The sequence below is a fragment of the Myotis yumanensis genome, unplaced genomic scaffold (assembly GCF_028538775.1).
Source record: "Myotis yumanensis isolate MYYU_CA2020_CCGP unplaced genomic scaffold, mMyoYum1.0.hap1 SCAF_3, whole genome shotgun sequence".
Taxonomy (NCBI): Eukaryota; Metazoa; Chordata; class Mammalia; order Chiroptera; family Vespertilionidae; genus Myotis; species Myotis yumanensis.
In genome coordinates this window covers 129,157,607-129,182,524 of record NW_027223754.1, presented here as the reverse complement: position 1 = coordinate 129,182,524, position 24,918 = coordinate 129,157,607, and the positions used below count along the sequence as shown (strand labels likewise).

Below are 24,918 nucleotides of genomic sequence, written 5' to 3'. Positions count from 1 at the left end.
TCACATCTCCTTCTCTGACACTGACCCTCCTGTCTTCCTCTTATAAGAACTCTTATGATTACATTGAGCTCACGGGGATAATCCAATACAATCTCTTCATCTCAAAATGTTTTAATTTGATCACATCTAAAAGCCTCTTTTACTCTGTAAAATAATATATTCATGCATCCTGGTGATTGGGATGTGGGCATCTTAGGGGCTTATTATTCCGTCGAACCCAGTTACTTAAAGAAGTGGTGAAAGTAACTGACCAGCTTCTAGGCTCAGGTTTTGTAAAACTAATTCCAGAGTCTAACTGTTGTCCCACCTTATCTGATTAACAGTATTTGGACTTCTAACCTCTGATGAGTGGAAGTACTTTAGACAGTCTTATACTCATGTTTGTTCTTGGCTTCTTTTATTTGGGGGATCATGATAGCTAGGCTGGCAGGAAGAGACAGAGTCACAAAACTGTGAACCTGCACAGAAATGTCACAGTACAAATCGAAGGCATAGTTATCAGTCCATTCCACCTGTTGCCCAAAGAGATTCCAGAGGACATAAGAAAACTTTTAGGATCCATGTGATCATCGGATTACTCCGTGTGCCCCTGATTCGGTATCTTTCTCTGCCTAATGTCTCCTGGAATTAATTTGGCTCTATAGCTCTGGCTTCTTTGATTGCTATTCTCATTCAAAACTCCAAACATCTCTAGCAGATTTTTATAAATAAACTGCCTTCACAGGCATAATGTGGATGAGATAATTGAGTCTAGGCTGGCCCTGGGGATATGTTTACCCACCACTTTAGTCTCAGAATACATCCTGGCTGCCCTATAAATGACCCCCCAAGTGACTCCTCCTGAGAGAGAGAAGCCGCCACTGACAGCTGAAGTCAAATGTCAAAAGCTTTTGATGTTCTATGTGCAAAGTACATTTTGAATGACAAGTAAAAAACCCACTTTTTTTCAGTTACTGTTGCTTTTACAAAAAGTCCATGCTTACAGAGGAAGCCCTGCAAAGCTGCAAAGAGAAACGAGCTCAAATCTTATAAGGATATGAAGTGCATATATCCTCTCCCAGAATCATTAAAAGTGGTCATCTTAATGAACAATTTCAGGAACTGCATGCGCAGGAAGATAGAGTTGAGGATGACTACAGTCTGAACAATATGGGAAAGGGGAGCTGTCATTAACCGTTTGAATCCCAAGCAGCGCGATCGCACTGCTTGGTATTTCTCGACATAAAATAAAACAAGCGCTATCACGCTGTTTGGGTCTTTTCGTACTCATTTAGAGAAAGCGCGGTTGTGCTGTTTGGGATTCTTCGACAGTGTTTTTTCAATACCCCCTGGGACTCAAACGAATCGTATGTTTTCTTGACATAAAATCTCAGCAGCGCAATCGCGCTGCTTGGGACTCAAACGGTTAAAAAGAAGAGTACAAAATGCTTTTGCAAATTTTACAAAAATATATGGTCATATCAAATATTGATAGAACCTTTCTCAGAAGGAGTCTACAGAAAACAAAGGGCTGTGAGGCTTAAACTTCATTATTTTGACAGTAAGTGTATCCCTGGATATGCATTTCCCACTACTTGAACTTATTCCCTTGCTTGCTCAGTACATAGTGGAAAGTAATAAATGTTTACCAAATACCTTCTATTATCTTTCTTACTTTTCCTTTTTCTAAAGAACCCATCCATTACACTGGCATTGCTTCATTGCCTGAGGGTGATATTCTTTTTTATTGTTTCCAGCAGCAAAAACAGACTCTTCTCTACTCTCATCCTGCAAAATATACTAGTCAAGATAATTGTCAGCTCCTCACCCAGAGAAATAAGCTAAAGCTTGATTTCCTTAGGCCCTAAGATAGCCAGTGTTCACTGACACTGATGCTACATATTAGCGTCGCCCACCTAGCAAATGCCTTCAATGTATAATTTTATGCTGATCTCAGAGGCACAGTTATTGACCGGGAACCTTTCAATTTCTGAGTTTTGGGGATGATTGATTACTCTACCTCTTTACCACCCTGCTTGAGAATTGGCCGTAATTGAAGACCACATTAGGATTAATGTGACATTAACACCTGAATGTAAACTGTTTTGAAACAATCAATTTACTATCTATTCTTAATTATATCCATGAAGAAACTAGTATGTGGAGCTGTTCTTGTGAGACGATAAGAGAAATTATTAAGGGGAAAAGGGTTTCTATGTTTAAAAAGGCGTAGGTATGTTTACAATTAAAAGAGGCTCAGAAAGAAGTTATAGTTTAGGGTCAGGTTTTTGTTTTTTTCCTAATTTAAAAAAGGGAAAATTAAGAAAAATATTTTTGGTTTCCTTTAGGCTTTAATTTATTCTCTTTATCATCTTTAAATGTAGTGATGTTTACAATCCCTCCTTGAATGAAGTCCTGTGATTATTTTGTGGAAGTAGAAGACTCATTACATTTTTAAGGCAATGGGGGATAGAGGAAAGTATCTACATAAAAAAAAAGCCATTTTCTACTCAGCTCTCTACTTAAATGCCACAGAAGCAAAGAACAATGATAATAAAATCTGGTGCCTATGATGCATGAGGACATTGAGTTAGAAAATATGGATATGATTAAGCTCTTAATATGACAGTTGGTTTATCTGAAAAATGAGGTTAAACATATAGTGTGCCTCCTTATCCAAGATTTTGTTTTCCTCATTTTCAATTACCTACAATCAACCAAGTTCTGAAACTATTAAACAGAAAATTCCAGAAATCAATAATTTATAAGTTTTAAATTGCATTGGGTTCTGGTAGAGTGATGAAATCTTGTGCAGTCATACTTCCACCTCCCCAGGACATGATTCATCCCTTTGTCCCTAGTATTCATGTTGTACATGCTTCCTGCCCATTAGGCACTTTGTAGCCCTCTTAATTAACAGGTCAGCTGTTACGGTACTGTAGTGCTTGTGTTCAAGTAACTCTTATTTTACTTTAATAATGTTTCATTCACTTCATCTCATCATGTAGGCATTTTATTATTTCACATCATCATGAGAAGGGTGTGTATAGTACAATAAGATAATTTGAGAGAGAGAGACATCATTCACTGATCAATGTCATCTAAGGATCACAATAGGATGTGAATATATTGTTTTATATGTTTTTTTCTCTCTACAAAGTAGTTTAGTTAAAGCTTGGGGTTTGTAGATTATTTTTTTCTTCAGATGTCTTCTATAAATTGGATATTAAAACATTACCACATTAAAATTGTGTGCATGATTTCTTGTGATTATCTGGCAATTGATTTAAATGAACTTGGGATACTAAGTAGTAAGAGAAAGATTGGCAGCTGTTTTATAATCATCCTCTCCACCTTCCCCCTCCAAGGACACCAGGAATAAGAGAAAGAAGAAAGAAATGGTTGAAAAAAGGTCAGCCTTCCTGTGTATGTATCAGACTTCCAGTAGAAAGGTAATGGAAAATCATGATCTATGGAATGCCTTAGGGTATCTCTCTGGTCAGTCAAAGTTGCTGATCATAATAATCTTGAACTGTAACCATTTATGGGACATAATCCACTGATAAATGTTAGTTCCAGCTTTATAATTATCAGAGTATTAAATGAATATATTTTATAACTCAAATAATTTGCTTTGTGGAAGTGATTTCTTGCCTAAATTGCTTAGAAATTTCATCTGTCAAATTTGGAGCAGGGTGTGTCCTAGCAGGGCAAGGAAGAATTTGGAGAACTGCATTGATGATCTCAGATTTATTTATTGGCTAAGGATATTGTTGGCTAATGAGTGGGTTTAAATTGAGTCTTCATTTATTTCCTATTAAATTCTTCACTTTGTCTGATGCTAAATTTTCTTATTTTTCTGAAAATTTTCAACTCTACTTAGCTAGTTCACCATGAAAAAAAAGGTATATAATATTGAAATACATCTGCTTTTCTGTCTCTATAAATATTGATATTTTAATGTTCCATTCTTTCTAATCTGACCACTGTATGTCTTCATTTTTCAATAAAAATTTGTCAAACATTATGTTGAGAGTTAGAGCTGTATTAGCAAAGAATACAGATTCTTTGCCTAATAACATGGGGTTATAGTGTAGTGACAATATAGATTTTCATGTAATATAGCAATTCATAAAGTATCTATAATTTGCTACCCTCTAACCTAATATAGAGAGTTAGGAACATTTTTCTTAATGAGGTGCTATCTAAGGCGAGACTTGAATATCAGGCAAAGAAGAAAGGAAGATGAAGAAGATAGCTACAGACAAAGGGAATAGCATGAGTGAAGGCCCTGAATACTTTTAAGAACTGAAAGAAGGTCACATAGCTGAAATCAAGGAGATAATATGATAATGAGGAGCTAGGAAGGCTATGTTAGCCATTATAAAGAACTATGGTCTTTAAGACAAAACACTATGAAAGGGAGTGTGCATTGTTTTAAATGAAATATTGCCATCTTCTTTATTTTTACAAATGTCTGAGGTAGGAAAACAAGGCTTCCCAACTCAGGGCAGCTCCAACAATGACCCTCAAGGGTTGACCTTGGCCTCCAGTCTTGGCTGAGGAGAAAAGAAACCCCCTGTATCCTTATGGAAGAGAGGCCCTACCACCTTAATTTCCAAATTCAAACCTTTACCTGGGTTTTTGTATTAATTCCCTCCACCTCCATCCAAGGGCTAGACCACAATCATCTTCTCTTTCACTCTTATCTTCAAATCCTGCTTACATATCCACTCTTTTCTCTATCAGATATCCCTTGTCATATCCGAACTATAGAATTTCTTTTTTTTTTTTTTTTTAGCATAAACACATTCTCCTGTCCTTTATTGACAGATGTCTTAAAATACAATGTGCACTATGCTACAGGACAATTTTTATAAGAATTACATGCAGAAGACCCATGATTTAAACCTCATTCCAAGTCACTGTAGTATTAGTGTTTTTTACAAATCATTGATGGATACCTAGTATTGTATCAATGATTGAATGTAGTACTAACGTGTCCTCTGAATTAAAATTTTAGCTTATTTGTAAATGAGCTATCCACTCCACAAGTTATCAAGAATCATTTAACAATAGCATGATTCTTTCTTCAATAAATATTTATTAGGAACTGCTAGGAGTGAGATGGAAATAGAGTAAAAAATAATGTCAGTTCTCCATTAAGAAACTTGGAGGTGCTTGTGGTGCCAGTAGGGAAAAGGGAATACAGATAAGAAGTACGTAAATAAATATGTGTTAATTTTATATTATAATACCTACTAAAAAGTGATTTCAAACTATAAAGTAGTTAAAATTTATTCATTAGTTCTTTCACTTATTTGGCATTTGTCTATATGGCATGTGCTCTGTGAGTTTACTGTGTTCAGTAGGAAATGTCAGTAAGAGAGTGTCCTGACCTTAAAGAGCTCAAGTTCTTGAGGAAGTAGTAAGTGAACTGATAAACTGCTTTAGGATGAGGTAGGTGATAGAACAGAGTGGGGAGCAAATCAGTGGAGGAGAGACTTGATGTACTTAAAGGAATAGAGGCAAGATGTTATGAAGGAGGTAAAATCTAGGGAGCTGAATTTTAAAAGTAAATGAGTATAAGGCTATTACAGATTAGATGCAGTTTTCCAAGCTGAAAGATTAGCATGTGTAAATGGATAAATGAGGAAGAGTTCAGCATGTGATCGAGTCAGGCTAGTTCAGCGGCTGGGACAAGGAACGTTTGAGTAGTGGGGAGGCAGAGGACTAGAGGACACACACATAAAAGGGAGGAGGCAGGAGTGGGGTGGAGGGGGTCAATGGAGGGAAAAGGGGGGGCGGGTGTAATATTTTCAACAATAAAGATAAATTAAAATAAAAAGAAATACCCATGAGCTCACTTAGCCCTCTATTCCAAAGTAATGCTATTTTTTATTTATTACCAAGATTAAGTTATTAGCCTTAATTCAGCTATTCAACTCAGCTAGATTATCAAATAAATTAGATAAATTTATAGTATAATTAACTACTTATCCCATTACCTTTCACAATGAAATCAAGCCTACAATTAACTAATTAAACAGAATTAGTCTTTTCAGGGAACACATAACCACATTTTTTTTTCTCCTTGGAATTAATGAAACTTTCCTTTCAACAATGTGTATTTCATCACCCAAACTCTCAAATTCCCACTGGGCAGCAGGATATTAGTATTTGAATATTTATGTTGATGCTGAAGCATAGTCAGTGATTGTGTTTTCTGTGATAAAAGTAACAGTAAGAACAACCATTTCTTATGCATTATAAGTTTTCTGCCTACCACCAGGACCCTTAGGGAAAAAATTCCATTAAAGCAAATCAAATTAATACATGTGCATCTAGCCACAGCAGTGGCATTTATCATTTTAAGATTATATTATTCACCTTCTATGGTAGAAATGCAGTTATTGTTATAGATCACCACAAGATCAATGTCTCTAGTTTCAAAAATATGTCTCTTTTGGCTTCAAATTAATCTGATAGTACGAGTCTGGTACTACTTCAGTTTACTAGTATGAAAATATGTCCATGAATATTTATTCATGAGCATCAACTTCTCAATTTAGACAATTAGCTTTTAGTATAGTTTCTTTCATTTTACTTGGCTACTATCCATTATTACTTTGCATTTACACAGTAGCTTTTCTCTAAGGAGCCTAAAGTACTGCAGTTTAATTGTCCAAAAGAAATAGTGTCAGGGTAGGAGGAAGGGAGGTAGAAAAATGTGTTTCCTGATTGTCTTAGGGAATTGGGAGATACTTAATTTTAATCCTGGCGTTAAGCCCAGACAGGGAGGCTGTGTCTACACAAGTAAGGTTGTGTGTGAGATTTCTAAATTTTGCTTCCATGAGCAAATGTACATGGAGTCCCATTTCAAGAAATTCACAGTGGTATTCTATCTAAGCCAGAGGTTCTCAACCTGGGACTGTGTTTTTCTTCTCCCCATCTTCCCCACTCTGAGGAAATTTGACAATGTTCTGAGTTACTGTGGGGGTGGGGAACCGTAGTATGAGAATCTTGTGGATAGAGGCCAAGAATGCTGCTAAAAAATCCTACAATGCATAGAATAACCCCTATAAGAGGAATTATCGAGGCCAAAATTAGAAACCCTGATAAGCCTTAATATTGCATACATATCAATTTCTCTGGTATTTACTGAAAACATCTAACACCATATAATAGGAACAGTTACTAAGTATAATTCTCACTTATAATAGGGAGAATTTTCAGACGTGGTATAACTGTACCCTTGATTCAGAAATAAAATCAATTTGGGTTCTAGATTTCTGTCATGCATCTAAAGCAGTGGTTCTCAACCTTCTGGCCCTTTAAATACAGTTCCTCATGTTGTGACCCAACCATAAAATTATTTTCATTGCTACTTCATAACTGTAATGTTGCTACTGTTATGAATCGTAGTGTAAATATCTGATATGCCGTATGGTCTTAGGCGACCCCTGGGAAAGGGTCATTCGACTGCCAAAGGGGTCACGACCCACAGGTTGAGAACCGCTGATTTAAAGCAATAAAGGAAGTCTTTTTCTGATTTCCATTCTATCCGGAGAGTCTGAAACCCTTCCTATCTGTGTCTGGAGTTTGTAACTTTTGTTCCCAAAGTTAAGCCTTGTGAGGGCTAGGAGGGCCTCTTCTTTCCAGTGAACACAATTATCTCCAATTGTTTTCACACACACACACACACACACACACACACACACACACACACCGAGAAATCCAGTACCTTCCTTAATATGTCCAAGAGAAATGTACTGGAACTGAATTTTTTGTTGGAAAAAAATATTGGCCCAGACATGTGCACAAAGTAATCGTAAAACTAAAGAACTTTCTCTTCTGTTTTATTTTTGTCACTGTTAGCAGACCTTAGTGATCAACCAGTAACATGGCTGAGAGTACTTGAAATCTTTCGGTACTCTAAATATAGTACAATACCATATGATGCAATATAACTCCACAAAGCACAACTTACATTTTACTTCTGTCCTTATCTTGCTAAGGCTCTTTCAAACTTCTTCCAACGTTCTCTCCTCCTGGAGTAGGTTTCCAAAACGGGAAATGGTGGAGAGGGCAGAGGGGCACTTTAATGAATATTCTGTCCATCGGCTGTAAGTCAGCGCTGTTCCTGCCACACTGTGACGTTTGATTACACCAGCTACAGATATGTCAGGCCATTTGCTACTGGCATTTGTAATTTTATTCCTCTTCCTCTTACTAACATCAGTTTCCTAAACTATGCTGGCCCCTGTGCTAAGAACAATTTCTATTTCATCTCAACGTCATTAGAGAATACACCAGGCGCTCAACCTTTTCTAAATGTTATCATGGTTTTCTGTTTCCTCAGGGTAATTCCTGATCCTACCGTATGCTGGGCAATGCCACTGTCCTGACAGTACCCTGCAGTCCTCATCAAGCCAAATCTTTAGAGTTGTGTTAAAAAAATAAGAAGAAAATGCCTCTTTTGTAATAATTGTAACACTTAGATACAGTATATGAATACAAAATAGTTGCTGCTTTGGCCTTAGTACCTTCAGATTTTTTCATGCAATATACCATATACTAGGCTGATGGATAATTCTGATTGACGTAGCATATGCTTTCTCTTGCACAGATGACTTTTTCTTTTAACAGATTAAGCTTATGACCATAAATCCTGTCCCTTCCTCCCCATCCCATGAGACTCCTTAGTTCCTTATGCAAATAGGACTCCTTTAGACTCATCTAACAAATCTGTTAACACGTCCAGACAGGTCGATACCCCAGAGGTTCACACAGTTTAGAATTAATCTAGGATTTGTTCCCATAGTAGAAAAAAAAGAGAGTATATCAATTTAGAAGTAAAAGTGAAAATAAGGAGAGCAGCTTGCAAAGAATTTCTAATCATCCATAAGTGAATTTTCTGATTTCAAATATGGAACCATGTTTTTCTCCTACATATTTCCATCTTACTCACATGTTTCTCTAGTCATCCTTTCTTGTGTATGAATTTCTTAAAAGAATAAAAGTTAAAACTATGTTCATTTGGTCATTTTGAATATCCATGTGTTATAGACTGATTGGTGCTTCACCCCAGATTCACATATTGTAGCCCTCACCACAATGTGATTGTGTTGGAGACAGTGCCTATAAGGGGAAAGGAAATAGCCTGTTTTCCTCTGTCACCTGACTCAATGTCATCATGAGATGATGATCAATTATTTTTTAAGGGGTGCATGTTTTCTTGAATGTAACTGACTCTTTGCCACACCATTTCCATTATCCTTTGTCATGGTTTTTAAATACCTACTTGATAACTAGAATATAGCTTGCATTTCGCATAAGTACAGCATTATTTATCTGACCCATTTATCTGAATTGGCTTGCTCAATCAACTTTATGTGCACTTTACAATGTTTAAGGAATTTACAATGGTTTTAGAAAATTAACATTTTTGTAATACTATTGGCTTCTGATAGAAATGTCTCCAATGACTTAATATCTGGCTGAGTGCTTAAATTTCTAATTACATATTCTGTGGGGTATATAGGTAGATCAGTGCTTAAGATCTAATTTAGTCATCTAATTGTTTCTTTTTAAAAGGAACACTCTATTGGGAAGCTATGTAGCATATGCATTAGATCGCCATTATCTTTCTCCAGGTAGGGCATTTCTCACTAATGAGTGAATTAAACTTAAGCTTTTGGACTGTGGCACTATATTGCTATACGATAAGGCCAATTCACTTTCCTGTGAGGACAAAGAGGGAGTAGACTGCTGTAAATTTTTTTAAGAGCAGAGAAAATGCCCTTTCCTATGTGGGTAAGGGAAGACCAAGAGAGAGGATGAAATAGGATGAGAATAAAAAAAATAATTTCTCTTAGTGTGATGCCTGTAGAAACTGAAGAAGCAGTATTGTTAATGAGCTCCTTAAAGGCGGCACAACTGAAGTATATAAAAAAACAAGTCAGAAGAAAACTGATCTTACGTCTTTGGCTAGCACTGTATTTAACCTTTTCTGACAAGATGTGACGAATGTTTCTATTTGTGGTTGGTAGACTTTAACTTCCACAAGCTTGGGCATCAGCAAGAGTGATGGAGGGGGTGTTGAACAGCAATGATAATAATAGTTACCATTAATTTAAATGTCTCCTGGATGGCAGGTAATATACTCCGGCATTTTGTGGCATCTTAAATGGTAAACGTTTTCACCACCCCCAGGAAGTAGGAATTACATACTTCCATTGTTAAAATTTTAAAAACCAAGAGGAAAAAAAAAGTTACTTGCTCTAAGGTAGATTTAGTGGAAATGTGAAGATTTGAACCCAGAGTATGCATATATCAAACACTTTCTAATTAGGAGATGAATTTGATTCGTCAGTAAACATTTGTTGAGCACCAACTATAATTGAGGCTTTAATTGTACAATTGTGAACATGTTAAAGGTCTTGTTCTCCAAAAGCTACTTTCTAGACCAAAGCTTATTTCTCCTAAACTGGGAAAGTTATATTTTAAGGAAGAAGAAACTTTTAGTCTTCCCAAAGTTGTAAGAGCCCTGAACATATATATCTATATCTGTATCTATATCTCTCTATCTCTACCTCTATCTTTAGCTCCATCTCCATCTCTATCTCTATCTCTATCTCTGTCTCTGTCTCTCTCTCTCTCTATAGATATACATATATGAATATATTATATTATCATTAATATACATGTATATTAACATATAATATACTAATTACTATATGATTATATATTGTGTGTTGTGATGAATATGCTGCTTATAGTAACATACATAATCTATTATAATATATACTAGAGGCCCGGTGCACGAAATTCGTGCACTGGGGGATGGGGTTCCCTCAGCCAAGCCTTCTCCTCAGTCAGGGAGCCCTCAGTGGATGTCCTACTGATGGCCACAGTCTGGCAGCAGAGGCTCGGTGCAGCCGTCCCCAGGTGTTTGTGTGTGTGTGTGTGTGTGTGTGTCTGTCTGTCTACTGGGGGCCTGCCCACAGCCCCACCACATAGGCTCCGAGCAGTTGCCATGTGTTTGTGTATGTGTGTGTGTGTGTCCACTGGTGGTCTGCTCCTAACCACATGAGAAGCTCAGAGTAGGTGTTGTGTGTGTGTGTGTGTGTGTGTGTGTGTGTCTGCTGGGGGCCTACCCCCAGCCATACCCTGAAGGCTTTCAGCAGGAGCCCCTCTCTCTTGATCTCTCAGGTTCCTCGCCGCCACTGCATGTTGTACTCTCTCTTGATCTGTGGCCAGGGTGGGGCGCCCTTCCTTGCTGTGGGATCCCCAGGGCTACCCAGGGACAGGGCACAGGGGGGCTGGCTGCAGGCCGCCCTTTCCTGCACCTCGCCTCAGCGATCCCACGGGCAGACGCACACAGGGGCTGGCTGCAGGCTGCCCTATCCTGCTGTGGGATCACTGGTTGCTCATCCCTGGTGGGAGGGCCTGTTGGGGGTGTGACTGCTGGCTGAGGGGCAGCAGTTCCCGCCAGTGCCGGGGGATCTCCAGAGGGAGAGCCGGTTTGGGGCCTGGCCAGTAGCAGATGGCTGGGGTCACGTCTGCCAACCCTGGGTAGGGTTGCACAGGGGTCACCTGGCATCAGGGTCACAGATAGCAGGCCCGGATGGCAGCGGGGCAGGCAGAATAGTGCTGTCCGATCCTGCTTTCAGTATGCAAATTAGCCGCCATCTTTGTTGGCGGTTAATCGCCATCTTGACTGGCAGTTAATTTGCATATCGCTCTGATTAGCCAATGGGAAGGGTAGCGGTCGTACGCTAATTACCATTTTTCTCTTTTATTAGATAGGATTATACATAATTGTGTCCATCATTCTTTCAGAACGATATTATTGAAATATTAATAACTTTGTGAGTACTAATAAGATACTTATCAGGAGTGACTCATTATCTGTCAATATCATATTTGGTTTATTAAACTTTTAGATTATAGAATAGGCCCTCCAATAAGAAACTGACAAAAGTAAATGCTGTACTGTTAACATTGTCCTACCATGAAATCAACTGTAACAAATAAGGCCTTTATTAATCCAGCATCTGTCTTATTCTCTAACCTTATTTCTACTAATTTTTCTATAAACAATCCTTATGCCTGTGGTACTAGACTATTTAGAGATCCTCAAATGTGTCTTAGTCTTTCTTGCTTCCGGCTTTATTCAATCTGGTCTCTTGTTCTGAACAAGCAAACCCCCTATATCAGACTGCATACAGCTCTGGCCTGATCTAAACTCCTCTAGAACTCCTTTGACACTTAGACCAATTTGTGTCATTTTTGTTTAATTCCCCTTTGTGTTCCCACAGTACTCTGCATACATCCATTATAGGAAACATGGGCTATTGGTATTATTTACTTCTTGCTCCCTCTCTCATAACTCTCAGATCTGACTTAAAGGTTAGCTATTGCCACAATAAAACATAAAATACTACCCCAGTCCTACGTAGCCTATAATAACATTTCCTTCCCAGAAGGAAAAAAAAAGAGTGGTTGAAACAGAGTATTCTCCCACTAACAGGTGATAAAATATCCCATTGTTCAGCCAACAATGAATACTATGAGAGTTTATACACTTTTGCTTATTTGGAAGAGGTAAAATTATTTTAATTGTTGCTTTGATTTAGATGGTCCTTTCTACTATTATTATTTTTATATGAATAACTATATGACACTTAAATTTTGAATTTTAAAAACATGTTTACTGCATTTATTATATAATTAATTTATTTGCTCCTTTAATCCTTTATGTGGTGAGTTATGTTTATTGGTTTTCTAATATTAAACCACAATTACATTGCTGGGATAAATCCACATTTATCAGGACACATTTTCTTTATTATTATTAAAACATAATATCATTTCTTGGTGTATTTATTTACCATTTTCCATTGTGCATACAAGAACAATTGGTTTTTAAAAATATATAAATTTTATTTTTTAGAACAGTTTAGGGGCACAGGAAATTTCGGTGGAAAGTACAGAGTTCTCATATCCCTTCATATACAGGTACATGTGCAGCCTTCTCCACCATCAGCATCCCGAGCCAGGGACGTACATTTGTTAGAATTGAGGAACCCATAATGACACATCATAGTCTCTCAACGACTACCGTTTACATTAGAGTTTAGTCTTGGTGTTGTACCTCCTATGCATTTGGACAAATGTAAAATGACATGTATCCGCCATCATAATATCGTCACCTTCAAAGAGCTACTTTCCTCCCTTCAAGATAGAAATCAAGAGAAGAGGCAAAACTGATGCAAACGAAGGGATTTACTCACAGCAAGTGGAGGAAAAGGAGAAGGGAAGAGAGCTCAATACAGCAGGGGAACACACACCAATAAAGAATATGGCGCCACAAACTGCTGCCAGGTCTGACATATGGAGCCTGGCTCCTCAGGCAGGGGCAGAGTAGATTTCTTTGCTTTCCAGGTTCCCACCTTTGTTTTCCAGGTTCCTCGGTGGGGGCAATACTGAGCTCTCGGCTCTCCAGGGACGCTGCTTGAGGGCAGGTGTCTACCAAAGCATGCTCAGAGTGGAGCTCTTTGATGAGTGCCTGAAGAGATACTTTAAACTTACCTAGGAGTGGCTCAATAAATGAATATTTTTTAAAAAATCTAATGGTAATTAGACAATACCATTCATCTATTTAAGAGAGGCTCAGCCTGGCTCAGTATCATACAAATACTTTCATTTTCCTATTAATCCCATGTTCTACCTATTCATTCCTCCATCACCTCATACCTTTGACAATCACTAATCTTTTTACTGTCTCCATAGTTTTGTCTTTTCCAGAATGTCATATAGTTGGAATCATACATTACATAGGCTTTTAGATTTACTTAACATTATGAATTTAAATTCCTCCATGTTGGAGAGCATTATGCTAAGCAAAATAAGACAGTCGGAGAAAGATAAATATCACATGATCTCACTCATTTGTGGATTTAATGAACAACATAAACTGATGAAAAGTAGAGTCAGAGACATGGAAGCATCGAACAGACTATAAAACTTCAGAGGGAAGTCAGGGGAGGGTAGGAAGCGGGGGTAAGAGATCAACCAAAGGACTTGTATGCATGCAGATAAGTATAACCAATGGACACAGACACTAGGGGGGTGAGGGCATGTGCTGGGGGTGGAGGTGGCCAGGGAGTATATTAATACTTTAAACAATAAAGAATTTTTAAAAAAGTTCCTCCATGCCTTTTTGTGTTTTTGTGGCTTTATAGCTTATTTCCTTTAAGCACTTGAATAATATTCCATTGTCTGAATTTTTATTTATTTAGTAGAGGCCCAATGCATGAAATTCATGCAAGAGTAGGCCTTTCTTCCCCCACCTGCTGGCACCAGCTTCCCTCTGGCACCCGGGACCCAAGCTTCCCTCATAGCCCTGGCTTCATCCAGAGGTTGTCTGGAAGGACATCCGGTCTAATTAGCATACTACACTTTTATTATTATATCTCTTTTCACCTAATGAAGGATATTTTTGGTTGCTGTGCAGTTTTTGCAATAGTAATAAATTTGCTATAGCATTCATGTGTAGGTATTGCTTGTGTGGACATGAATTTTCAACTCATTTGAATAAAGTACTAGGAGCACAATTGCTGGATCATATGATGATAGTGTGTTGAGTAAAATTTTCTTCCAAAGTGACTGTACCATTTTGCTTTGGCACCAGCGATGAATGTGATTTCCTGTTGTTCGGAATTCTCACCAGCATTTGGTGTTGTCAGTGTTTTGGATTTTAGTCATTCATTGTATAGTCCTCCACAGGTTTTGAAGTAAAAATTATGCAGAATTCACAAAACAATACTATCTGGCTCTTTGCTACATAAGTTTGCCTTTACCTGTCTAAAGTGTATGAAAAGTTTTACCCTTCCATAAAGCAATACTTTTATGCTACTATATACCAATATTTTAATTCTGTAATTTTTTTTATTAACCCCCACCCAAGGATATTTTTTCCATTGGTTTTTAGAGAGAGTGAAAAGGAGAGAGGGAGGGGACAGAGAGAGAGACAAAGAAAGAGAGAGAGAGAGAGAGAGAGAGAGAGACATGAGAGAGACACATCAGTTGGTTGCTTCACTGCATGCATCCTGATCAGGGCCTGGCATCAAACCTGCAAACCCTGGTACATACCCTGGCTCGGCTATTGAACCTGTGACCCTTTGGTGCATGGACCCACACTCTAATTACTGAGCAACACCTGCCAGGGCTCTGTTATTGTTTTCAACTCACAGATTAGGTGTAATTTTATTATTGATGTATACATTTTTTAAAAAAATTAGATATACCCATGTATATTTTAGTATCTTTAATATCATTTTTTTTCTAATTCTGGATCCTTTTTCTTCTTCCTGAAGTATATCTCTTAGAAAGTTCTTTAGGAAGGACTCAGTTTTAGCTAGTCTTTATTCCTAAAGGATCATTTTCCTCCATATGATTTGAAAGTTATTTCCACTCTGCATGGGGAAATACATTTCTTTCTGTCTCTGGGCTTCCACTGTGGCTGTTGAAAATTCTGATATTGGTGATCAAAAGTTTCTAACATTCAATATATTAATGAAACCAATCTAGAATATATACTGCAGCTAATTTTTAAAATAGCCTAAACTTCAAGCTCTAAATATTTTTAATGTTCTAAACTCCATCACACTTGTGCCCTTCTTTTAAAATTTTGCAATATTTTCAATCTGAGCTCTAGAAAAATTTAAAGATTTAGCAAAAGTTTCAAGCATATCTGTAATTTAACATTTTTTGTATGCTGAATAATAATGATAACATTTAACTATATAATAGTGCTTACCATGTACTCACGCACACATGATTGATTTTGATTACTGAAATTAAGATATTGCAACCCATTTTCAGACACATTGTTCCACTCTGGCAATATCCTTACCTGTTAAATAGCTGTGGTTAGACTGTATCTTTCAAAATTTGCTGCAATAATAACGCCACCTCAGTGCTCTTACATTGTGGTTTTGACACTCTTCTCACTGAGAAGTGGGCTTCATGTTCCCTCCTCTTGAATTTGGGTGTGCTTGTGATTATGACAGATGGGACACTGTAATTTCTGACATTAGGTCATAAAAATGATATAGAATCTGCCTGTTTTTTTCTAGGTGCTTACTTTTGGATCCTAGCCATAGTGATAGGTCTAGTAGCCACAGGGAGATGCTACATGTAGGCGTTCTGGTTGAAAGCCCAGTGGACACTCCTGGTGACAATCAATACTGACTTCCAGGCATGAGCAGGGAGAAGCCTTCAAATGCTTTCAGCCCAAGCCGTTGAGTCACCCCCAGCAGGTGGTGTCCTGTGGAGCAGAGATAGGCTGTTCTTACTGAACCCTGACAAAATAGCAAAATTCATCTTTATTTTTTAAGCCACCAAGTTTAGGGTGGTTTGTTACTCTGCCACATTTGACTAAAATAGTCATTATTTTAACACATGTGGCCTGAGTTTTAGAATAAATTACTTGGCTTTTCCAAGGTTCACATAATAACTGATAAAGATATAAGATTCACAGTGAAATTTTATAAATTTACACACTTTATGTATATCAAAATTGTTTATAGGATGCCTAATAAGATCCATATTGCAATTGTAACCAATTACCTAATGACAAACCTGGGGCTACAGAGAAGTTAAGGAAAATTTACCACATTTGCACAGGTTCTAAGTGGCCCTAGGTCATATTCAGATTTGCTAGCCTCCCTCTCAAATATATTTTTTTAACCATGACACAATCTAGCTTTATCGCTGCTCCCTCTTTCCATATTAATCCACATCATCTTGACAGCTCTAGGATTATACAAGTTTAAGAGAAGACTTGAGTTACACGCTCCAAATTGGTTTTAGTGTCCAAACCAAATATACATATTTGCACAAATATGTGCACATATTTTTTCAGAGGATTATAGACCCACTTGAAGCCAATAGATTTAAATGTAGGTTTTCAGGATTCAGCATCTGTTCTTTAGAGTATAAGTGGAGCTACAGATTTTTATTTTAATTGAATTTATTGGGGTGACATTGGTTCACAAAACCATAGAGGTTTCAAGTGTACAACTCAATAAAACATAACACCTGCACACGGCATTGTGAACCCCTTTCCACAAGCAAAGTGCTCCTCCCTGGGAAAGTGGCATCTGGGTCTCCCAGGCGTGCTGAATCCCCACTGATTTTCATCACCAGATGCTATGTGGGCTCCTCTTCCTATCTCTGTTGCTCTAAGATGGGGATTTCTGGGTGGGTTTGGGACCCCATGCTCCAGGGGGGTAGGGAGTTTTGCAGCCAAGATATTCCTCGCTCTTTGCTACCACACCTGAGTGCTGGTGATAGCCCTTTCCACTTCTCTACCCTTCTCACCAGTCCCTATGTGGCTTCTTCTGCAAATCCTTGGTTATAATATTTTAGTTCAGCTAGCCTTCATTTGGGTATTCAGGTTGATTGCTCTATAATTTAGCTGTAAATCCAGTTTGGGTATAATTAAAATATATACCTGTTAAGAAAAACAACAACAACTTGGCTTGTAAAGGTTAAGAAAACATCTTTGGGAGTAAGGCTACTGAATTTGGAATAGGTTATGGCCATATACTACCTGTACAAATTTGGCAAACTTTCTTCATGTCTTTGTGCCCTAGCCTTGTCATAAGTGATTAGGAGAAATAGCATTACATATCTTATTAGAGTCCAGTATGAAATTAAACAATTTTAATGTATATACAAATTCTAGAGTAGAACCTGACAAATAATAGGTTGTCTTTTTATTTTATTTTTTAATAATAGGTTTTCAATAAATGATAGCTGATCCATGTGTGTATGCATGCTCTTGTGTCCTGAGATAAGCTTGTGGTATATCCTTATAACTTCACCATTATTGCTTTCATTTATACAACAAGTTTTAGTTAGTTTTTTAATGTAAGAGGTAAAGTGCAGATGTTTTTTCTACCACATTCCTTAGGCAGATAAAAAAAAGATAGGGAGTTAACGTATAAAGACATACTTTCCATGAGCGAGGCAGTTTAAATTTTATGCAGAACAGTTACATAAAATTAGCAATAAAACGAAATGTTTACTAGTTATAGCTACACAATTCAGACTATTAAATTGTAAACTACCAAAATAAGGTCTACCTGGGTATGCTGATCTAAATGCAGAATTTAGATCTCTAACATATGCTTTAATCCTCTGGTAGAGGAAGAATTATCTAGAAACATAAGGGTGGATAAATAAGCACACATATATGCAGGAAACATCTCATTTTCAACTGCCAATTCAATCTAATATGAGTCGGAAGATCATTCTGATATCACAAAGTTAAATTGCATTGCACATTTCTATCTTAGCAACTGGCTAATTCAATCATAGCAATCATAGCACATAGATTTTTCATCAGTTTTTAATTTGCTTAATTTTTGTGAGCTGATGGTTTAGAAAATTTTCAATTTTTCAACCCTAAGACTATAAGAATAAGGCCATGTGCTATTCTTTTTCTGTGTAATTTTCATTTCAATGTAGATTTTATAGTTCATTACCTGTCAATCAGTTTTCATTTTATCATGTTCCATAAAATGGTTTTATGCTTCTTTCAATGTCTTACATTCATTTTAGACTGAGCCCTATTTATTTCTCTAAGAGCTGTAGCCATCTGTAGCTGTGCACATTTAAATGTGCATTTATTTTAGCAAATGCAATATTTTGCTTTATATGTTATATTCATTTAAGGTATTTATTCAAGCAAGTGAATACTGAGGAAGCAGCACTGTGACAAGCCATTTTACTCTCTGTTTTTTTTTTTTACTTATCCCAAAATTTGAGGTATACATTTTAAATATAATTTAAAATGCTAACACTTCGTATTTTGTCATCCAATTATTCTTAATCTAATAAACATTCTCTCTAATTATATTCAAAGCACCTGGGCAAACATACATACATTTTTTACATAAATTAAAATTTTACATAAATTAACACTTAAATATGTAACAAAAGAAAAATAATCCATTCTTTAAAATTAGAAGTATCTTTTTTTTTCAGACAAGTTTGTGCCCCTTTTCCCATGGTTTCATGTTTTCTTCATTTGACAGCTGTCTTTTAATTAAATAGATAGCAGCTTTATTTCTCCTTTGCATAAGAAATGTTGGTCTTAGCATTATCTTTAAAAAATGAAATGCATCAAAAGCTAACAAGAGCCCTAACTGGTTTGGCTCAGTGGATAGAGCGTTGGCCTTCAGATTGAAGGGTCCCAGGTTCGATTCCGGTCAAGGGCATGTACCTTGGTGGGCACATCCTCAGTAGGAGATGTGCAGGAGGCAGCTGATCGATGTTTCTCTCTCATCGATGTTTCTAACTCTCTATCCCTCTCTCTTCCTCTCTGTAAAAAATCAATAAAATATATTTTAAAAAGAAAGAAAGAAAGAAAAAGCTAACAAGAAAATTTAGAGAAATTTCCCTCAGAAACTAATTAATAAAGGTAGAGTTTTACTGAGGGGACTGTTTTTGACTTTTGACCTAGTAAGTAAGAAATAATTTAAGAAGATACTTAGGCTACTCTTTGATAAAACATACCAAAATATATTTCCTATAATCATATTTGGAAACTAATTTCAAGTTATAACAGTAATTTTTGTGTTGTACTGATAAACCAGCTCTTCAGAAAACCATACAAACAAAATCCTGACTTGTAGCATTGGCCTAGTTTCATAGTAAATTGTTCCACCATTGTCTCACCTCTGATGTATTGGATGTCATTCTTCTCCTTTAGCTCAGGAATTTCCTTATTTTTAAAGTTAATTTTTAATTTGACTACTTCCTTTAAAACATTCCAGATAGCTATATCTATTCTACTTATTAAGTCACTTCAGGATTTCCATTCTTAATTTTTTCCTTATCCATTTAAAATACATAACACTTTGGTGTTTCAAAATGCCTAGTTTATTTCAGTAACTTTGTCACATTGTTATATTGCTGCATAATAAAACTAGGATTGTTATTGAAGCATTTACATATAGAAATATGCTATATGTTTATACCTTGTATTTACCGTTTAAATCTGTTTTTTCTTTCTTTGATGAAAATTTTTTAAGTATCCCACAATTAGAAAATTTCTAAGCATTTAGTAAAAAAAGGGTATTCTCAGCAATTGCGTGGCCTTCACTAAGTGTATCTTTAACATTGCCTTTATCAGACTAAAAAACAAAGCTGTCTATAAGTATGCTTCCTAAAATTTAGTGTTTTTTGTCCCCTCTTTTTAAAATTTCCCCCCAAATTAATACAGTTTCCAAAGAAAACCTTTGCCTTTATTTTATTAACTTGCTGATTTCTGAACATTCTCTTTCCCTATTTATTATGGATTTTATCTTTATAATACACATGAAAAGAGGGGGCACCAAAAGTTTAATTCTTTGACAATTTAGTCCCAGGAGACAAAGTTAATACCAATAAAACAATTGCATCTGTTTATATTTTACTAGAGGCCCGGTGCATGAAATTTGTGCATGGGGGAGCGGGGGCTGACGCAGGTCCCTCAGCCCGGCCTGCACCCTCTCAAAATCTGGGACCGCTGGCTCCTAACGGCTCTGCCTGCCTGCCTGATTGCCCCTAAGCATTCGCCTGGCTGCCTGATTTCGCCCCTAAAACTCAAGCTTCTTCTTTTTTATTTTTAATATTTATATTTCTTCTTTATTTTTTATTTTAAAAATCAAGCTTCTTGAGAACATGAGGCATTTAACATTACTCCATATTCCTCACAGAGAGCTAAGCATGGTAAACACAGCTAATACTTAATACTTATGGGCTTCTATACAAACTCTTTCCAACCAGGAATGTTTTAATAGGCAGTCTCCAAAAACTTGAACTGGAAAACCTAAAAGTAGAGTGCTCAGATTTCAGGCATCAGGTGCTATTAGCAGGATTTCTATCCCAATTAAACTCTAATTCTTAGCTCTGTACAAACTGCCCTTCATTGTCTCCAAAGTTTCTTATTCGTCACTGTCCCATTTTCCTTTTGAGTTCAATGTTTTATATCCACATCAGTATCAACGTACCATACAAAACCCACCGGCCAGCTTAACTGGGCAGGCAGGAGGGGGGATCCTTGGCAGCATAGAAAACCGAGGTTCTTGTCCCAAAAGAGGAGAAAATGGGTTTACAGTCAAAACAAAATCAGAACCCAGCACGATCAAGGAGAAGCTTTGAAACTGCATTGAGCGGAGGTGCTGTGGGCAGCGGTGCATCTCAGCTGGCCCAGCAGTACCTGTAGCAGCCTCGGTTCCTGGGAAGCCTGGGGTCAGATAGGGCCCAGCTCTTGAGGTTATTTTTAATAATTTTGCTTTTTGGGGAGGAGGGCTTCTGGGCAGCAGCTCCATGTGGGGGTAACCGGTGCGGGTTTCACTTCAGGGTTTGGAGGGGAAGTTGGGTCTGTGGGGAGGGACCTGCCTGGCCCCAAATGTCACAGGTGAGGTTCTTGGAATGGAAAGGCAGGAAAGTTCCTTCCTGCCTTCTTCCTGCCCTGACCGCAGGTCTATGGCTTAAAAATCAGGGCACCAACCTGGGGCTGAGCACCCCAGGGGCCTTTGTAAAAATGGCAGGTACAGGCAGGGCGAACTGTAGGAACTGGTAGGGGCAGCCAGAGACAGGCTAGGGCAGTGCCCATGGGGAAAGGGGGCATGAGGTGGAGGAGTTATGCTCCTTTAACAGAGACTTAGAGGTATAGAGACTAAGAGAGACAGAGAGGACAGAGATGTGGATAGAAAGAGTGACAGGAAGAGAGAGACTCAGAGAAAGCAAGACAGAGATTGAGACAGAGAAAGATTCACAAAGAAGACAGACAGACAGAAAGATGGAGTCCTGCTCTGTATGAGTCAGCAGGCTGAGCGGAGGCCAGGCTCCCATGGGATGTGCCAGTGTGATGGTAAGTGCATTGTTGTGTTGCACGAGGGAGGTGCTCTGGTAATGCAGCACCAGCTCCTTCAGAGACCCGTACAGGTTTTAGGGCTCCACAAAACCCAAGCCAGTGGCCCTGTGGTAGATGACACAGTGCTTGGTATCTCTGTCCTCCACCACAGAGCAGGCATAGCAGCCCCGCTGGCCGCTCTCACAGATGAGGAAGGTACCATCCCACTTACCTTCAGGATTTCCTCAGCCTGCGTGCGGTTGATCTTGCCCACATACCAGGTTCGTTCCTCATGGTGGGGGAGGTCATCCTCCTCCTCCATCAGTGCATACTGGTCTTCAGTCTCATTTTTTATTTTCTTCTGCTGGGCGCCTTTCTGGGTGAGCCATACCAGGTACTGGTCTCAGATCTTGCGCAGCTGCATGAGGTCTGGCTTCAGGCTGTTCATACGCTTATCAATCTCCCGGTTGTCCAAGGCCTGTGTCCACAGCTCCTGTTCCAGCTTCATGAGCCTCTCATGTATCTCAGAGATGCGAGACTTGAGCCGTTCTGAGTTGAGCAGGATCCTCTGCATCTCTTTTTCATTAGCCTCATACTGGAAGTGATCCAGATACTCCTTGCTGCACTTCTCTTGAGTCTGGCCCTGCTCTTCAAAGATCTTGATGGTTTCACTGAAGGCTTCAATTGTTGTGCACTTTATCCGCAGTTCCTGGGAGGTGCGTGCGTACTCCTCATAGAGCTGGTTGTACTTGCGGGTCTTATCCTCCACTTCAAACCAAGGTAACAAACAAAACCTTTCATTCTGATCTTCCTCGCCACAAGGAAGCAGCAAACATCAATAGAAATAATTTCCCACCAGAAGTCACGTCCAAATACTGCGAGACTGAGGACTATAGGGCTGACTATGTACATGCACAATAACAGGCTCACTTCTAGCCATAGGCGCCCAGGCGTCCTCCACAATCCCACAATCTTCTGGTCGCATACTTCTGGTTTTTCTAGCTCCTCCTTAAATGGTGTTTCCTTCAGTCCTGTTGCAAGTCCAGGGCCTATAGTTGTAGAGGATTTTTCTGTTCTTTGACGTTGATAGCTGTTTACTATTTGGAATCAGTGAAGTTTTGGGAGTACTGACACTGCCATGAACATGTCGGTCCCAAGCGCACTCATGAAACAACTGCCCATTCAGTCCCCGGCTGGCGCCGTCCTGGTTCGCGATGAGAAAGGTACTGTGCTGAACCGTTTCCAATCGGATCTTCCTCTTCCTTCCCCAGCACAATCCAAACCTACTCCAGGCCGACCACCCCAACCCTGCAGACCCTTAAGACCTTCCCCTCTATTTCTTTGACTTTCCCCATCAACTCGCACCCTATAGCGTTGCCTAGGGGCACCCCTAACTGCTCCCTGGGGGTTGGGGCCAGCCTGGGCAAGGGGCTGTGGTGTTCTGGTCTCTGGTCGTAAGGTAGCTGGTTTTTTATATATATAGATTAGAGGCCCAATGCACAAAAATTCATGCAAGAGTAGACCTTCCTTCCCCCAGCTGCCAGCATCGGCTTCCCTCTGGCACCCAGGACCCAGGCTGCTGGCACTGGCTTCCCTCCAGCACCTGGGACCCAGGCTGGCTTCCCTTGGGCCACCTGCAGGCACCCGGGACCTGGGCTGGCTTCCCTTGGGCTGCCTGCAGGTACCCAGGACCACTGGCTTCCCTCTGGCCCCAGCTTTGTCAGGAAGGACGTCTGGAAGACGTCTGGTCTAATTAGCATATTACCCTTTTATTATTATAGATTCCAAAACCAATAGTGAAAATAGAATATATCATATATGTTTTACTCAGTTTCATCTTGTCCAAAATATCCTTTTATATTTTACAAATAAAATATTTTCTCTTTCAAGGAAACCACTTTCTGGAAAAGCAGCTTGAAAAGCTACTGGCCCAGAATATGTGATTGGTGGGGGAAGTGGAGAGGCTTGTAAAATGCAAATTGAGTAAGCAATGGGAAGCAGAGTGTTGAGTTAGGAGAAATGCCAAAAGAATTTGGAGGCTTTTAACATTGCGGGAATAATAAATACAACCACAGAAACAGAGATGACTACATGCTTCATGTCTTTGGCAGGAGTTATTCTATTGGGTCCATAAGAACCATATAGGGAGCCAGGAACAGTAGATTTCAGCATTTGATACTGGGAATAAATCAAGCCGAAGAGCTGTAGGAAACAATCCTGAGATTTAACAGTGTAAAGAAAGCATTAAGCTGCCATTTTTTTCTTCTCTGAAAACAGACCATGGAGTTTTGAGGACAAAGTGTATGCAGATCCTATAGACCTGATTTCACATTCTGGGACTGTTGTCAGTGGGGTGCCCTCTGTGTTCCCACCTATTACTGGTGGAAGTGGAGCTCTTGAGGTGAGAATTGGGAAAGAATTTCCTGAAGCGCCCATAGGGGATGGAACTTTGTGGAAAGCTTTATTGATGATGTAAAATTAAGGGGTTTCCCTTCCACAGTCCCATCTCTCTCTGTCTCACTTGGAAAAAGTCCAAACTGGTCTTCATCAGGGCTAGGATTAAGGCCACTTCCCAAAGTCTCTGCTCCATATTAAAGTCCAGTCCAGTCCAGAATCTGGCCAGCTGAGCTTGTGCTCCCAGCTGCAACCCATTGCCTGTGGGGTCCGCATGGCCATGTGCCATGGGGCTGCTTAAGGACACATGGTTATGGAGGCACATGGGTAAGTAGGCATCATGGAGCAGGGGAGTAGGAGCACAGGAGAGAACTCTTTGGGAATTATAACTGGGAGCTTAACCAATTAACCCTTCAGGATTTTGCATGTTTGCAGTGGCTCTACCCCTCCAGCCAATTATCTTTTGCCACGTTAGACTGACAGGCATGTACCTTCCCTACCTCACCCAACTTCACTGCAAATACTCCAGTTTCCACCTTTGTTGGACTCTTTTCCTCAGTGATGTTCAGGGAATGAACTGGTGGTTTACTGTGGGAAGTGTGAAGCTGTAACTTCCTGATGACCAT

At 38.8% G+C, this 24,918-nt stretch overlaps 1 non-coding gene and 1 pseudogene across 1 annotated transcript; both read right to left on the bottom strand.

Moving 5' to 3' along the window:
* Nucleotides 1–359: 359 nt before the first annotated feature.
* LOC139006329 (phosphatidylinositol 3-kinase regulatory subunit beta-like) lies at nt 360–24,918 on the bottom strand (annotated as a pseudogene).
* On the bottom strand, nt 4,451–4,582 carry LOC139007923 (small Cajal body-specific RNA 20). The gene has a single exon (XR_011471049.1). It is a non-coding gene; the product is annotated as a small Cajal body-specific RNA 20 (non-coding RNA).